We start from the raw sequence: 17,972 nt of genomic DNA, 5'->3' as shown, positions 1-17,972 counted from the left end.
CTTTCTACTAATGATTTAAATGGTACCCTCTTTCTACTCTGATGGACTGTCTTTTTCGTCTTCCAGGGCCTTCTACCTATGATAAAACCAAGAACCTCAGAGGTGCACATGAAATCCAGTATACGGGTTGATCGTGGTGCTATTGCCTTGAGGAGAGGAAAGAGCCTGTGGGCCTGCCAAGGCATCCCATGATCTTCAGCTGAACATCCATGCCCTTGCAGTGCTGTGGGAGGTCTGACAGAGTGCCTGTCAGCAGCCAAAGCTGTGCTGGCACTGATGGTCCAGCAGCCTTTTCTCCAGGTACCTGGGAGGTTAGGGGGTGGGGTGGGCAGAGCCTACATGTTCTTGAGGTCATGTTACACCTCTATAGGCCCGGGGTCACGGTGCAGTTTTCTCAGCTCACATGCACACTTACTCCCTGCACACATATATATACACACCTGTACCCTCCTCCAGGGCCAAGCCAGTCGTTTCTGCCAGGATGGGCAAACTATACACTACTTTGTTCTCATGTCTCTCAATAACAAAAGGAGTCCAATTTGCAAGGTTCCTGGGGATTCCCAGGGCTTGCCATCTCAGGCCCCCTTCTCCTCCTGGCTTTGCACTCTCAGTGCCTATCTCTGTCCCTATAAGTTTGGCCCAGGCAAAAACCCAACCCTCTCCAGACTCCCCCAAGGAATGCACTCATACCTGAGCATTAGTGAGAGATGGATAGCTTACTAAAGAGTTTATAGAGCAGATAAAGGGGAGTCTATATCACACACTTCAGAAACATCAGGACCTGTCTCCAGAACCCCTACTTGACTGCCCCCACCAGGGAGTTCTCTCTTCAGCCCTCCCCACTCCAGCCCCAGTCTCTTAGTCTTCCCTCTTCTCCTCCAGGGTCTAACCGCTCCCACCACCAATTGCATCTTCTGGACTTCTACTCCCACACCCTCACAGACAAACCCAGCAAAGTGCCTGGCGGATTGGAGGCCTTCTGAGTTCTCATTGCCCACCCTGGAGGACGGATGTAGATGCAGAAATTTTTTTGTTCTGCTAGATTCTCCTGGTTGTGACCACAGTACCTTTGCACCTCCACTAAGCCACTCTGCCTTAGCACATCTTCTGGATTATTTCCAGGCTCTTCCCAGCTTCAGTTCTGCCTCTGGTCCCAGCTATGCGTCCTCCCACAGACTGGGGTAAAACACCTCTCCCTTAGCTCAGTCCAGGCCCCAAGACCTTTCATGGGTACACAGCTCCCTACCTCTGACAGGCTGCTCATCTTTGCTCTTAGTCTTGCTGGGGGGACTCAGACAGAGGACAGAAGGGCTGGGTAACAAATGGAATGGTTTACACTTGCAGCGCCAGGGAACTGCGCTGGTAAGAAGAAAAGATGGAAATGGAATTCAGAGAAAATATTGTGGCAGTGGTATCAAGGGTGAAAGAGGAGCCACTTGGAGACTTCTGTAGTAGTTTAAGACTAGGGCCATGGGCATCTGAACTAGGGTGGCAACCTTGAGAATGGTCCAAAGGGGTCAGGCTAGGAGAGCTGTTTCTGAGAAAAGTGCAGAGGCTGTGGAGCTAACTAGGTGTGAACAGTTGGAGTTGAGGGAGAGAGTAAAAAAAGAAATGAAAAAAGGGGGAGAGATTGACAGCAAGTTAATAGCAATTTCAAGGGTCCAGAAGGGAGATAAGAAGAAAGCAGAAAGCAGGTATCGAGAGAGAGAGAGAGAGAGAGAGAGAGAGAGAGAGAGAGAGACTTTCCTGGTGGCGCAGTGGTTAAGAATCCGCCTGCCAGTGCAGGGGACACAGGTTCGAGCCCTGGTCCTGGAAGATCCCACAGGCCATGGAGCAACTAAGCCCGCAAGACACAACTACTGAGCCTCTGCGCCACAACTACTGAAGCCCACGTGCCTAGAGCCCATGCTCTGCAAAAGAGAAGCCACCGCAATGAGAAGCCCATGCACCACAACAAAGAGTAGCCCCGCTCGCCACAACTAGAGAAACCCTGTGCTCAGCAACGAAGACCCAAAGCAGCCAAAAATAAATAAATAAAATAAAAAGAGAGAGAGAGAAAAATGGAGAGAGAGCTGGAGGCAGAGAACCACGGAGAAATCATGATGGGCACCACATGGACCTGCCGCTGGAGGGGAGCCTATGCTCCGGAGCAGCTGCAGCGTGGACCAGCTGTGGGCACCCGTTCCTCCACTCCAGAGCCAGGCTGGTGCAGCCTAGGGGGAGTGTGCATCCTGCTGGGTGTCAGTGTAGAGGCCTGGGGCCTGCAGGAGGGGACCTGATTTACTTACAGAAGATCAGCAAGTACAGAGATTAACTTTGAGTCCAGACCCCTGCCCTGGCACCTGCCTCTTCACCTCGCCCTGCCCCGGTCTACCTCTGAACCTGCTTTCCAGGCAGTCCCCACTTGAATTCATGTACCCCGTATAAAGGAGCTGGAGCCAGGCCCAGGAAGGGAGCTAGGCTGTCAGCCTCAGAGAGAGAAGCAGGGAGCGAGTGTGTGGGGAACTGGGACCATACAGCCCTCGTCCCCACCAGCTCCGGAAGGCCCCAGCGTGATCATCTCCCTCCCTGAAGTTATAAAGCCTGAGTTCTTGGCCCATCACTCAAGGCCCTGCACAGGTAAGCTGCCTTCCCACTGCGCTGCCTTGGGCCGGGGGGTCTCTCCTGCTCACTCCCCTAGAGTGAAGGCCCAGCCGGGGCTCCATACACGCTGGGGTGTCCCCACCTCCTCATCTATCCTCAGGCACTTCTCCCTGCCTGGGATGCCCCCTCTGACTACCTCCTCCTGCCAACCCTCCTTCCCTCTCTCACAGCTGCTCCAACCTGCCTTCTCCAGGCAGCTGCCCAGACCCCTGCAGGCCTCCCGGACTTCACCCTCAGAGCAGGCCCTCCCCGACAAGGGGAGGGGAGCTGAGACAAGGACTGCACTGGGATGGGACAACATGACATCTTTCAGTTTGCTCGGCACGTGGTCAGGAGCAAGACTGCATGCGTTGTCCTTAAGAGGAGAGAGACAGCCCCTGATGCGCCATAACCTGGCCCGCTGCCTCTGTGGCTGGTGGTGGGAGCAGTGAGGCAGGCTTGGGCCTGGGGCTGCTGGCTGAGGTGTGCAGAGCAGTCCTGCGGCAGCTCCGAGGGGGCAAGGCATTGGTGGGGTGGGGTGGGGGCAGCACTTTGGCCTGCACGGCCTTACGGCTATTCTGTTGGGCCCGAGGCCCCTCTGGACCATCCATTCCTCAAAGAGCTACTTCTGTGCTGGCTTTGGGAGATCTGCACAGCCAATGGCGATTGCCACCCATCCCTGACCCCGAGAAAGAATTTGGGCTTGGGTCGAGGGGGGTCAGTCCCCAGCTCCAGCCTTCCACTGCCACACTTCAGGGGTGTTGGCAAGTTCCCTTCCCATCCCTGGCCTCAGTTTCCCTGTTCTATATCGACCCCCTCTATGTATAAAGGGCATAACCTGGCCAGGCCTGCCTCCTACCCAGGCCACTTGTCCTGACAGAGTGAGGTGAGTGCTGGAAGGGCCTTCTCAGCAGTGGAAGGGAGGAGGTGGGGCTAGTGCAGGGCCTTGAAGCAGTCCGGGGGGCGGAGTGGACAATCAGAATGGCCAGAAAATAGAATACATATTAAAACTCCCTATTTCGGCCAATTTCTCCTATGCCAGCTCAACCCAAGATCCAAGATACAGGAGGGGTCATCCCACAGCCTCCAGGGTGGGCTGCAGGGTGTGAGCTGGACATTGGCGTCTTGGCTCAGAGCCCATGTCACACACACCTCCTTGTCACCCCAAGTAGGGAAGGTTCCGAGTCTCCCACAGCGCCTCCTGCTAACCTGTGGAGTCCCCGACCGCAGCAGCGGGAGCCGTATCTTCCCACCGTCAAGAAAATGTCCTTCCTTCAAAGACAGAAAAGGACTGAGGGTGTGACCCATCTCAGAGGCGTGTGTGGTAAAGCAGGTGGGGGGTGGTGCAGAATGGGGGCATCTGTGAGAAGCTCAGAGGCAAAGTGGGGAGGGCACCCTGAAGACCCCTCATATCACACCAGCAGCTTCCCCAAGCAAACACTGTGCCCTGCACCTTTCCCCAGGGCCGCCCTCATACCCTCCCCTCTTCTAGACCCCCCCAGCAGCCTGGCTTCCACCTCCAGGACCTGCAGTGACTCAGACACAGATCCGGCTCGAAGATGTTTCCTTTCCATTTAACAAGGAAACAAAACAAAACAAAAGAAAAAGGATGTGGGAAAAGAGAGTGTTTAAGGTGACCTCAGCTAAGAACTGCAGCCATCCTTCAATGCCAGATGTTAAAAGTCTGGGCACACACAGGGCTCCCGGGTGGCTGGCTCAGCCAGGGTGCAAGCTTGCCCGAGGGACCGGCCCCCAGCCCTCACTCAAGCCCAACTTCCCCTTCCCTGACCTCAGGCCCACAGCCCTGGGCTCCCATTTTGGCCCCTGTTCTCCTTAGCCCAGCTCCTTTCTCCACAGTCCGGGGCACTGGAAGAAGCCCTCAGCTGAGGCCAGGAGAGCAGCCCTGCCATGACCTGCTGAGTGGCTGTAGGCAAATCACTCCCCTCCTGACCTCAGGCACCTCTCCTGGCAGGGGGGGATGTGGATATACTGGCCACTATGAACTGGACCCTGTTTTCTCTCCTTGTCTCCTCTGTGTGCATTTGAACGTGCCTCATGGTGGCTGCCCGCTCAGAGCTTCTAAGGAAGGTCTCCCTGCTACAGCCCCTGAGGCAGAGGCCACCATGTTTTGCTCCACCCCCTCACCTGGCCGCTACTGATGGAACAGAGGTAGGCATGTGGTCCAGCGTTAATGAGCCAGTAACCTGTGTCAATGAGCACATAACTGGGGAAACTGTCCTTGTGAGAGAGCTTCCTTGAAAAAGTAGCATTTAAGCGAAGATCCAGGTGGTAAGTAGGATTGGCCAGGTAGAGAGGGAGCACAGCATATGCAAAGGCCCGGGGATGGGAAGGAGCTTGGGACCCTGGAATGAAAAAAAGAGTCACTGACGCTGAACACCGCAGATTTGGAGGAGAGGGGAGAAAGGGTCAGAGAAGGGAGCAAGGGCAGGCATGTAGGGTCTTGTAGAGCCCATGAGCCATTTGGACTGAACCCTGCTTGCTTCCTTCTGTACTGCCTCCAACTAGTCGTCTCTGTTCCCTTATGGCTTCTGCTTCTCTGTAATTTCAGCTGCACAGAACCAACACAGCCTCTCTGGATGCCTCTGTCTCCCGGCTTTTTTTTTTTTTAATATACAGCAGTTTCTTATTAGTCATCAATTTTATACACATCAGTGTATATATGTCAATCCCAATTGCCCAATTCATCACACCACCACCCCCACACCCCCACCACAGCTTTCCCCCCTTGGTGTCCATACGTTTGTTCTCTTCATCTGTGTCTCAATTTCTGCCCTGAAAACGGGTTCATCTGTACCATTCTAGGTTCCACATATATGCGTTAATATACGATATTTGTTTTTCTCTTTCTGACTTACTTCATTCTGTATGACAGTCTCTAGATCCATCCATGTCTCAACAAATGACCCAATTTTGTTCCTTTTCATGGCTAATACTCCACTGTATATATGTACCACATCTTCTTTATCCATTCGTCTGTTGATGGGCATTTATGTTGCTTCCATGACCTGGCTACTGTAAATAGTGCTGCAATGAACATTGGGGTGCATGTGTCTTTTTGAATTATGGTTTTCTCTGGGTATATGCCCAGTAGTGGGATTGCTGGGTAATATGGTAATTCTATTTTTAGTTTTTTAAGGAACCTCCATACTGTTCTCCATAGTGGCTGTATCAATTTACATTCCCACCAACAGTGCAAGAGGGTTCCCTTTTTTCCACACCCTCTCCCGAATTTGTTGTTTGTAGATTTTCTGATGATGCCCATTCTAACTGGTGTGAGGTGATACCTCATTGTAGTTTTGATTTGCATTTCTCTAATAATTAGTGATGTTGAGCATCTTATCATGTGCTTCTTGGCCATCTGTATGTCTTCTTTGGAGAAATGTCTGTTTAGGTCTTCTGCTCATTTTTGGATTGGGTTGTTTGTTTTTTTACTATTGAGCTTCATGAGCTGTTTATATATTTTGGAGATTAATCCTTTGTCCGTTGATTCATTTGCAAATATTTTCTCCCATTCTGAGGGTTGTCTTTTCATCTTGCTTGTAGTTTCCTTTGCTTTGCAAAAGCCTTTAAGTTTCATTAGGTCCCATTTTTTTATTTTTGTTTTTATTTCCATTACTCTAGGAGGTGGATCAAAAAAGATCTTGCTGTGATTTATTTATGTCAAAGAGTGTTCTTCCTATGTTTTCCTCTAAGAGTTTTATAGTGTCCAGTCTTACATTTAGGTCTCTAATCCATTTTGAGTTTATTTTTGTGTACGGTGTTAGGGAGTGTTCTAATTTCATTCTCTTACATGCAGCTGTCCAGTTTTCCCAGCACCACCTATTGAAGAGACTGTCTTTTCTCCATTGTATATCCTTGCCTCCTTTGTCATAGATTAGTTGATCATAGGTGCGTGGGTTCACCTCTGGGCTTTCTATCTTGTTCCTGTTTTTGTGCCAGTACCATATTGTCTTGATTACTGTAGCTTTGTAGTATAGTCTGAAGTCAGGGAGTCTGATTCCTCCAGCTCCGTTTTTTTCCCTCAAGACTGCTTTGGCTGTTTGGGGTCTTTTGTGTCTCCATACAAATTTTAAGATTTTTGTTCTAGTTCCGTAAAAAATGCCATTGGTAATTTGATAGGGATTGCATTGAATCTGTAGATTGCTTTGGGTAGCATAGTCATTTTCACAATATTGATTCTTCCAATCCAAGAATATGGTATATCTCTCCATCTGTTGGTATCATCTTCAATTTCTTCCATCAGTGTCTTATAGTTTTCTGCATACAGGTCTTTTGTCTCCTTAGGTAGGTTTATTCCTAGGTATTTTATTCTTTTTGTTGCAGTGGTAAATGGGAGTGTTTCCTTAATTTCTCTTTCAGATATTTCATCATTAGTGTATAGGAATGCAAGAGATTTCTGTGCATTAATTTTGTATCCTGCAACTTTACCAAATTCATTGATTAGCTCTAGTAGTTTTCTGGTGGCATCTTTAGGATTCTCTATGTATAGTATCATGTCATCTGCAAACAGTGACAGTTTTCCTTCTTTTCCAATTTGTATTCCTTTTTCTTTTTCTTCTCTGATTGCCATGGCTAGGACTTCCAAAACTATGTTGAATAATAGTGGTGAGAGTGGACATCCCTGTCTTGTTCCTGATCTTAGAGGAAATGCTTTCAGTTTTTCACCACTGAGAATGATGTTTCCTGTGGATTTGTCATATATGGCCTTTACTAGGTTGAGGTAGGTTCCCTCTATGCCCACTTTCTGGTGAGTTTTCATCATAAATGGGTGTTGAATTTTGTCAAAAGTTTTTTCTGCATCTATTGAGATCATCATATGGTTTTTATTCTTCAATTTGTTAATATGGTGTATCACATTGATTGATTGGCATATATTGAAGAATCCTTGCATCCCTGGGATAAATCCCACTCGATCATGGTATATGATCCTTTTAATGTGTTGTTGGATTCTGTTTGCTAGTATTTTGTTGAGGATTGTTGCCTCTCTATTCATCAGTGATATTGGTCTGTAATTTTCTTTTTTTGTAGTATCTTTGTCTGGTTTTGGTATCAGGGTGATGGTGGCCTCATAGAATGAGTTTGGGAGTGTTCCTTCCTCTGCAATTGTTTGGAAGAGTTTGAGAAGGATGGGTGTTAGCTCTTCTGTAAATGTTTGATAGAATTCACCTGTGAAGCCATCTGGTCCTGGACTTTTGTTTGTTGGAAGATTTTTAATCACAGTTTCAATTTCATTACTTGTGATTGGTCTGTTCATATTTTCTATTTCTTCCTGGTTCAATCTTGGAATGTTATACCTTTCTAAGAATTTGACCATTTCTTCCAGGTTGTCCATTTTATTGGCATAGAGTTGCTTGTAGTAGTGTCTTAGGATGATTTGTATTTCTGCGATGTCTGTTGTAACTTCTCCTTTTTCATTTCCAATTTTATTGATTTGAGTCCTCTCTCTCTTTTTCTTGATGAGTCTGGCTAATGGTTTATCAATTTTGTTTCTCTTCTGAAAGAACCAGCTTTTAGTTTTATTGATCTTTGCAATTGTTTTCTTTGTTTCTATGTCATTTATTTCTGCTCTGATCTTTATGATTTCTTTCCTTCTGCTAACTTTGGGTTTTGTTTGTTCTTTTTTCTCTAATTCCTTTAGGTGTAAGGTTAGATTATTTATTTGAGATTTTTCTTGTTTCTTGAGGTAGGCTTGTATAGCTATAAACTTCCCTCTTAAAACTGGTTTTGCTGCATCCCATAGGTTTTGGATTGTCGTGTTTTCATTGTCATTTGTCTCTAGGTATTTTTTGATTTCCTCTTTGATTTCTTCAGTGATTTCTTGGCTATTTAGTAATGTAGTGTTTAGCCTCCATGTGTTTGTGTTTTTTGCGTTTTTTCCCCTGTAATTCATTTCTAATCTCATAGCATAGTGGTCAGAAAAGATGCTTGATATGATTTCAATTTTCTTAAATTTACTGAGGCTTGATTTGTGACCGAAGATGTGATCTATCCTGGAGAATGTTCCATGTGCACTTGAGAAGAAAGTGTAATGTGCTGTTTTGGGATAGAATGTCCTATAAATATCAATTAAATCTATCTCATCTATTGTATCATTTAAAGCTTCTGTTTCCTTATTTATTTTCATTTTGGATGATCTGTCCATTGGTGTAAGTGAGGTGTTAAAGTCCCCCACTATTATTGTGTTACTGTCGATTTCCTCTTTTAGAGCTGTTAGCAGTTGCCTTATGTATTGAGGTACTCCTATGTTGAGTGCATATATATTTATAATTGTTATATCTTCTCAGATTGATCCCTTGATCATTATGTAGTGTCCTTCCTTATCTCTTGTAACATTCTTTTTTAAAGTCTATTTTATCTGATATGAGTATTGCTACTCCAGCTTTCTTTTGATTTCCATTTGCATGGAATATCTTTTTCCATCCCCTCACTTGCAGTCTGTATGTGTCCCTAGGTCTGAAGTGGGTCTCTTGTAGACAGCATATATCTGGGTTTTGTTTTTGTATCCATTCAGCAAGGCTGTGTCTTTTGGTTGGAGCATTTAATCCATTCACGTTTAAGGTAATTATCGATATGTATGTTCCTATGACCATTTTCTTAATTGTTTTTGGTTTGTTTTTGTAGGTCCTTTTCTTCTCTTGTGTTTCCCACTTAGAGAAGTTCCTTTAGCATTTGTTGTAGAGATGGTTTGGTGGTGCTGAATTCTCTTAGCTTTTGCTTGTCTGTAAAGCTTTTGAATTCTCCATCAAATCTGAATGAGATCCTTGGCAGGTAGAGTAATCTTAGTTGTAGGTTCTTCTCTTTCTTCACTTTAAGAATATCATGCTACTCCCTTCTGGTTTGTAGAGTTTCTGTTGAGAAATCAGCTGTTAACCTTATGGGAGTTCCCTTGTATGTTATTTGTCGTTTTTCCCTTGATGCTTTCGATAATTTTTCTTTGTCTTTAATTTTTGCCAATTTGATTACTATGTGTCTCGGCGTGTTTCTCCTTGGGTTTATCCTGTATGGGACTTGCTGCACTTCCTGGACTTGGGTGGCTATTTCCTTTCCCATGTTAGGGAAGTTTTAGTCTATAATCTCTTCAAATATTTTCTCAGGTCCTTTCTCTCTCTCTTCTCCTTCTGGAACCCCTATAATGCGAATGTTGTTGCGTTTAATGTTGTCCCAGAGTTCTCTTAGGCTGTCTTCAGTTCTTTTCATTCTTTTTTGTTTATTCTGTTCCGCAGCAGTGAATTCCACCATTCTGTCTTCCAGGTCACTTATCCGTTCTTCTGCCTCAGTTATTCTGCTATTGATTCCTTCTAGAGTAGTTTTCGTTTCAGTTATTGTATTGTTCATCTCTGTTTGTTTGTTCTTTAATTCTTCTAGGTCTTTGTTAAACATTTCTTGCATCTTCTCGATCTTTGGCTCCATTGTTTTTCCGAGGTCCTGTATCATCTTCACTACCATTATTCTGAGTTCTTTTTCTGGAAGGTTGCCTATCTCCACTTCATTTAGTTGTTTTTCTGGGGTTTTATCTTGTTCCCTCATCTGGTGCATAGCCCTCTGCCTTTTCATATTGTCTATCTTTCTGTGAATGTGGTTTTTGTTCCACAGGCTGCAGGATTGTAGTTCTTCTTGCTTCTGCTGTCTGTCCTCTGGTAGATCTGCTAGTGTTGGAGGATCTCCTGCAGAGGCGGGGGGGGGGGTGGCTGTGGCTCACCATGGGGACAAAGACACTGGCAGCAGAAGTTCTCCTCCTGGCTTTTCTATATCAGCTTTTGCTGCTAACAAGTACATGCTGTAAGAATTCCCTCCCCAGCAGCAGCATGGCCACCGTTTCCTGGGCCCTGCCTCACTGCTCCCCACAGTGACCCTGAGAGCGTGCTGTCCACTTCATAGATGACGAAACCAAAATCAGAGAGGTGAAACCACTTGCCCAAGCAAACTCAGCTGGCAAGTGGCAGAGCCAGGATTTGGGCCCATTTGAGTGTGACACAAACACCTACCCCCACCCCCATTGTTGCTCCTGATGCTATGAGGCTGCAGGCAGGGATGTGTGGGCATAGGGGATCCATTGTCATAGGCTCTAATGGGAGCCGACAGGCCCAGAGCTTCTATAGGCTGGTCTGGAAGGTCTGAGAGGTGACGATCTTCCCATGGTGAGGGTGGGCAGTGAGATGAACCTGGACCACCTGGGAACACTGGGACAGGGGCTTGGAATCCGGCGGTGTTCAGGAGGGCTGAGACCATGGCCTCTGCAGCCAGTCTGCCAGCCTGGCCTGGGCTCCATCTGTCCTGAGCCTGGGATCCACTGTGCTACCAGGAGCCAGTGGCATCTAAGGCCCTGAACTGGGTGTCCCCCAGCTGAATGAAAGACCCTCATGGATCTAAACAATATTTTATCCACAGGGCACCTCAACCCTGGGTGCCTGAGATCGGTTTGGTTGAGTGGCGATGGATTTCACTCCTTGATTGTGCTTGATTTGGTTGAAATTAAACTCATTTGTGTTTCCTTCAGCACATGGTAGTTAGAAAAGCACAGCGATCGGACTGGGAGGACCCTTGCAGGTCACGTTGTCCACTTTTCTCAACCCTCTTTAACTCCAGGCTCCCTCTGATAAATCTAAAAACCTCACACTTGCCTTTAGTGATAGGTGACATTTCCAAATGGAGTCAATGCTGTGGTTGAAGCAGGCTGAGTAAAAGCCCCCAAGATGTCAGGTCCTAATCTTTGGGACCTGGAAATATTACCTTATTTGGAAAAGGGGTTTTTGTAGTTGTGATGAAGTTAAGGATCTCGAGATGCGGAGAGTATCTAGAGCCCCTGGAGGGAGTGCAGCTCTGCCGAATCCTTGCTTTCAGCTCAGTGTTGCTGATTTCAGACTTCTGGCCTCCTGTGTGACAATGAATTTCTTTTGTTATTTAATGCACCCAATTTACAGAGAAGACTGAGGTCTAGAGAAAGGCAAGGACTTGTCCAAGGTCACAAAAGTAGTCATTGGCAGAGACAGGACTAGAACCCAAGAAACTCAACTCTGAGTCCTCCCATCGCCCTAGGCCACCTCATCCCATGCTTTATTCCCTTGTGTGGGGTAGGAGAAGGGGCTAGAAAGGTCTGGTGAATCAGAAAAGTGAGATTGGGGCCAGGCTGGGAAAAACCTGGAACGGCACATCCTGGAGTTGGAAACTTATCTGATCGATAAAAGGTGCAGATGTTCCAAGATTTTTCTTACTAAAAAGTAGCTTCCAGAGATTGTGAGAAGTATCCAATCTGATTTATAAAGCCTTAAGGAAAAGGCTTCATTTGTAAACCCCGTGACAGACATCAAAATGGGGCACCTGTCAGTCAAGAGAGGCATCTGGTGGGGAAACAGTGCAGAAGGAGAGGACAGAGGGGCGGCAGGCTAAGAAGGGAATGAGAGTCAGGGCCAGGGCCAATGAGGGGGTGGAGTGCCAGCCTCAGAATCCTCAAACTTCTCAGCTTTGCCGAAGACTAGCACTTGCAGTGAGCAGATGTGGGCAATGTAGCCAAGCCCTAGCACGTATACACACTGCATGCACACGTGTGCTCAGAAGCACACAGGGGACCCAGGCACGTATACACACACACGCGCGCACACACACACACACACGACGGCTGGAGCCCAGCCTGGGCAGCCAGAAAGAGCTAGCCATAATTTGTCAGTTGGCCTTTGGGTTACACTTTTAAGTCCAAAAGCCAAGTGGAGCGTGTTGCCACGATTCGTTCTCCTGGCATCCCAGCTCTAGCCTAGCTCCCCAGCGTGAGATGCAACGTGGCTGGGAATGACACAGCTTCTTCTCTTAGTGGTCTGCTGCTGAGCCTACGAAGGAACCTCCATCCCTGGGCCTGACTCCCTCTCCCCTCCTTTACGTCACCCTGCTGGCTCCCCAGCACAGGAAATGGCGGATCCAAATCCCCGTGATCACCAGACTCAGATGCTCCAGGATTTAGGAAACACTTTTTTCTAACTGTTTTTAAGGGGAGAGACCAGTTTTCAGCTTAGAGGGCAAGAGAGGGCTCAGTAGAGCAGCTGACCTGGGAAAGAGAGCCTCACAGGCCGGAGTCTCTGGTCATATGTCTCCAGCATCTACCTCAGAAAGACCATTACCTTGGAGAGCAGGAGAAATATACCCACGAAAACCAGCCCAGCAACATGGGCCAGAACAGAGAGTACAAGGCACACAGCAGAAGGTGAGGGCACAACCGGGTAACTGGCCCCCTGGCTTGGAGCAGGCAGCTACCAACGCAGGACAGCCACCTGGGCTACAGGGACCAGGGGGCGATGTGCTGGAACCCCGGGCAGAAGGAGTGGAACCAGAGAAAGGAATAACGGTTACCATGATTCGGTGTTGAGGTTTTGTTGTGCTGTCGCTATTTTTCAAGGACCTCCTAAATAGCCTGGAGGCAAGCCCAACACCAGGGGAAGACCCGGAAGCGGTGTTTACTGTGCCCCACCCAGACTGGCACATCCATTCAGAGATGGACCAGGCTCTTTCGCGGGGCTGGGACAGGTATGGGCTGCTGGCAAGCAGGCCAGGCCAGGTGGACTCTGGGCCTCAGGTCTAGTTTTGCCCTCCTTCCTTAAAAGCTTGTATGGGGCTTCCCTGGTGGCGCAGTGGTTGAGAGTCCGCCTGCCGATGCAGGGCACATGGGTTCATGCCCCTGTCTGGGAAGATCCCACATGCCGCAGAGCAGCTGGGCCCGTGAGCCATGACCTCTGAGCCTGCGCGTCTGGAGCCTGTGCTCCACAATGGGAGAGGCCACAACAGTGAGAGGCCCGCGTACTGCAAAAAAAAAAAAAAAAAAAAGCTTGTATGGAGAGAGCCTGGGTCAGGGCACGGGGCCTTGCCCCAGCTCCCATGGCTGGAGACAATCCAGTCTCCATTCTGCTAGGTTAGGCACTCACTGTCCACAGGTCTGTCCCCCATGCCAGCCTGAGACAGTTCTTCCTTGATCCCAGCATTACCCAGGCCAGACTTGGAGCAGAGCATGCCCAGTGAGCCCCCATCTTGGGAGAGGTGAGGGGATGCCCATCAGGGGCGCCCGAGTTCTGCATGGAGACCTCAAAGGTCCCCTCTCCTACAGAGTCTGGGAGGCAATACCTTTTAGGGCCCTCCTGGTAACAAATCATGGAAACCCAATTTGAGCCAGTTAGGCACAAAGGGGATATTACTGGATCACAAAACCGAACGTTGGGGAAAGCTGGGGAGCTGGAGGCCTGGGGAGAGACTGTACATGAGGATTTTACACCACAGAACCCCCACTTGGCCTCTCCTCTCTGCTGGTCGAGGGTCCTGGCCTCCTTTTCTCATGCTACCCTTCTCTACAGCTGGAACCTTGCCCGTGGGCTGCTCCAGGGTTTCCTCTGCAGACAGCTATCTGCAGAAAAGAAGGACCTCTCTTTCTTGGGTTTGAAATTTTCAAATCCCAGGGAAGGATGCTGATTGGCCAGGCTTTGGTCATGTACCCAGCCCTTTGGGTGGGAAGTGGGGTGGAAGGTGGGAGTTCTGTGAGGAGTTCTGTGATTGGCAGCTCCCTGAGAAGCAGGGAGAGGGGCTGGGCAGACATAGCAATGAGTATCTTAGATCACCTACGATGTTCCCTGCTCCTCTGAGCTGGCAGGAGTCAGAAGTAGGGGGTGGCACAGGTGGGAAAGGGGTACAGGTAACATCCAGAGGTTGTCACTTCTCTTACTTCCCTGTCATCTATCAGAGTGGCTCTCAAACCTCCTTTTGGCATTTAAGTCCCTTAACATCTCCTCCCCCACGCCCCTACCTCTCCAATTCCTCCTGCCCAAACCCTCCTTCCACTCAGGTAACTTCACACACAGCAGAGGAGAGCGGTTATACAAGCATGGGCTCTGGAACTAGACTGTCTGGATTCAAATCCCACCCTTGCTCCTCACTAGCTGTGTGACTTTGGGCAAGTTACTTAACTTCTCTGTGCCTTATTTATTGTGAGGGTTAAATAGATTCAGCCATGCAAAACCACTTGGAGCAAAGCCTGGCACACAGTAAGCTGTCAGGAAGTGTTAGCTGTTATCCTGGCACCTAGTTTCATGCCATCCCCCACCTGGGATGCCCCTCCTCTTGTCCAAATCCTCCCCATCCTAAGGCTCCCCTGACCACTGAACTATTACAGACATTCCTCATCTCAGAATCCCTGTGGCACTCAGGGTTGAGCATCTGTGGGAAAGACTCATCTTCCCAACTGGTCCAGGTTTCCCTCTTGTGGTGTACCCCAACTCAGTAGCAGATCTAGGCACACTAGGGTGTCGGGAAATGCTTGGACTCCTCTCCCCTGCAGGACAGGCCAGCAGTGGGAAGAAGAAGCTGTTAGCAACCCTGGAGACCAGCATGGATGGAGGCCAATAGAGCTAAGCAAGCGTGGCCGCCATCCCGCTGGGAGCCAAGAAGTCCCTGTACCTGTGACATCACACCTTCACCCATAAAAATAGCCTGCACACCTTAGCAGCCTGGGCACAGCCTGCTCTGGGAGGTGACAGGTTATGAGTGCGAGTCAGCACCTGCCGAATGGATGACACCCTTCCTTTCTGGCCCCAGAGCAGGGGAGACATACACCTTGGCGGAGGTCTCTTGAGACTGGGAGAGACAAGAGAGACAGGAAGACAGACAGAGGCAGAGTCCAGATTTTCCAGTTTAATTCTGGAAACTGGAGCCTGTCCGGATCCCTGTATATGAATGCGAGGTCTTGCCCTGGCTCTGGAACTGGGTCTCTACTCCTGCCCTTGCCCCTGCCCCTCCCGAGTCTGTCTCGGCTGCGGGAGTACCTAGGGCTGTTGGCGGCTGGGCAGGCAGAGGGCAGTGTGACAGAGTTTTAAGGAAGACAAACACAGATTAGTCAAGGACCGTCAGACCCAATTACATCTCCAAGAGCCTGATGGCGACATTATTTAGTCATTGGGCCCTTCTGAACCAGGTACACTGGACTCCACTGACTCCCATAGGGCCTCCCCTGGAGTGAACCAGGATCAGAGTGGGTGCCTACCAGTCCTTCTGGGCTCAGCAAATGGCCCAGGGTGGGGAGGGGTATCTGCATGCATTCCCACCCTGTTAGGTTGCAGACAGTGGCAACTAGCAGGCTGGGGTCACTCTTGGGTCCAAGGCCATCCAATCTTTCTGTTCTCCAGCATCTAGGTGGTTATGAGACGCAGCAATGGCTTGGAGAAACACCCTGAATAGCCCCACGCACACGTGTGTGGGGGGTGTGTGTGTGTAGAAGCAATGGCTTGTGGCAACAGTCTGTGAGTCTCATGTGCCTTAAGGTGTGTGTGTGACTGAGCTTGGAGATGAGTGCTCAGAGGTGAATGTGGAATAGCTGGTGACAGTATGTGGGGGAGGGTGTCTATGTGTGTGCCTATGAGGGTGAAAGCTGGGGAGGCTTCCTGGAGGGGGAGACAGTGAAGGAGGCTCCTGTAACACATATCTGGGCTAATCCCCTTTTTCATCATAACCCATTTCTATCCCTCCTGGCAAAGAGTGGGGCCAGATAATTCCAAATGCCAAGGCTATTTAACTTAGGGCCTCATTACAGAATTATTTTTTCCATCAGAAAATTTGCTGAAGCAAAATGGTGTTTGGCTTCAGCAAATACTGAGCCAGTTTGCTTTCCCAGAGCTCACACTGGAAGGAGGGTGGTGAGGAGCCCGGGGCAGTGGGAGACCAACTGGGGAAACTTAATTGGCAGGGAGAACCCTCTGCAAGCAGCCTCACTCCCAGGAGGGCCTCACTCTTCTCTGCCTTTGCCTGTGCTGTGCCCTCTGCCTGGAATGTTCTCCCTTGCCCTTGCCCACCTGATGTAAACAACTGCTCTGCCTTCAGGGATTGGTGTACCTGCCACCTCTGGGAAGCCGTCTGATTCCCTTGCCCCCATCACTCCCACAGCACCTACATCTTGCATTGCACAGATTCCTCTGAATGGTGAGTCTATATGTCACCCCCACAAAGCCGGGGTTTCCTTGCAGAGAGGATTTGGTTCAATTCTCTAACTTTAGCACAGTAGCTATTTTTTAAAAGTTAACACATATCGGCCACCTACTGTGCACCAGGCACTTTACAGAGAGCACCTCTTTTATTCCTCAAAACAGCCTATGAGCTCAGTACTCTTCCCAGCGTCCCCATTTTATACAGGACATTGAGACTCACACTGTCTGGGAGAGGAGGTGGGCCTTGAAGCCATGCCTTCCTGACATCAGAGTCCAAGGTCATCGCTGTTATGTGGTGCTGCCTCCCTGCAGACAGATGTTCTGGACTCAAGGTCCGGAGGCCTGAGGTCCATGCTGGCCACACCACTTAGCTCTTCGTCATCTGAAACCTTGGCTTCTCTATCCATAAAATGCAAAGGCAGATGCCCCCAGCTTTGAAGGTCTATGCCCGTTAGTGGGAAAGGCAATAATTGTGCATTTGGGTCAACATCTTGTTTTATTTTATTTCTCACATCTTTATTGGAGCATAAATGCTTCACAATGTTGTTAGTTTCTGCTGTACAACAAAGTGAATCAGCTATATGTATACATATATCCCCATATCCCCTCCCTCTTGCACCTCCCTCCTACCCTCCCTATCCCATCCCTCTAGGTGGTCACTAAGCATTGAGTTGATCTCCTTGTGCTATGCTGCAGCTTCCCACCAGCCATCCATTTTACATTTGGTAGTGTATATATGGCAATGCTACTCTCTCACTTCATCCCAGCTTCTCTACGTCTGCATCTTTATTCCTGCCCTGCCACTAAGTTCATCAATACCGCTTTCTTTTAATTCCATATATATGCATTAGCATATGGTATTTGTTTTTCTCACTCTGACTTATTTCACGCTGTGTGACAGATTCTAGGTCCATCCACCTCACTACAAATAACTCAATTTCATTCCTTTTTATGGCTGAGTAATATTCCATTGTATATATGTGCCACATCTTCTTTATCCATTCATCTGTTGATGGACACTTAGGTTGCTTCCATGTCCTGGCTATTGTAAATAGTGCTGCAATGAACATTGTCGTACATGTTATCTCCAAAATATACAAGCAGCTCATGCAGCTCAATATCACAAAAACAAACAACCCAATCCAAAAATGGGCAGAAGACCTAAATAGACATTTCTCCAAAGAAGACATACAGATGGCCAAGAAGCACATGAAAAGATGCTCAACATCACTAATTAGAGAAATGCAAATCAAAACCACAATGAGGCATCACCTCACACCAGTCAGAATGGCCATAATCAAAAAATCTACAAACAATAAATGCTGGAGAGGGTGTGGAGAAAAGGGAACCCTCTTGCACTGTTGGTGGGAATGTAAATTGATA

This window comes from Grampus griseus, assembly GCF_964374135.1.
Source record: "Grampus griseus genome assembly, chromosome: 2".
Classification (NCBI taxonomy): domain Eukaryota; kingdom Metazoa; phylum Chordata; class Mammalia; order Artiodactyla; family Delphinidae; genus Grampus; species Grampus griseus.
The sequence above is the reverse complement of the archived record's forward strand: the minus strand, read 5'-3'. Positions refer to the sequence as shown.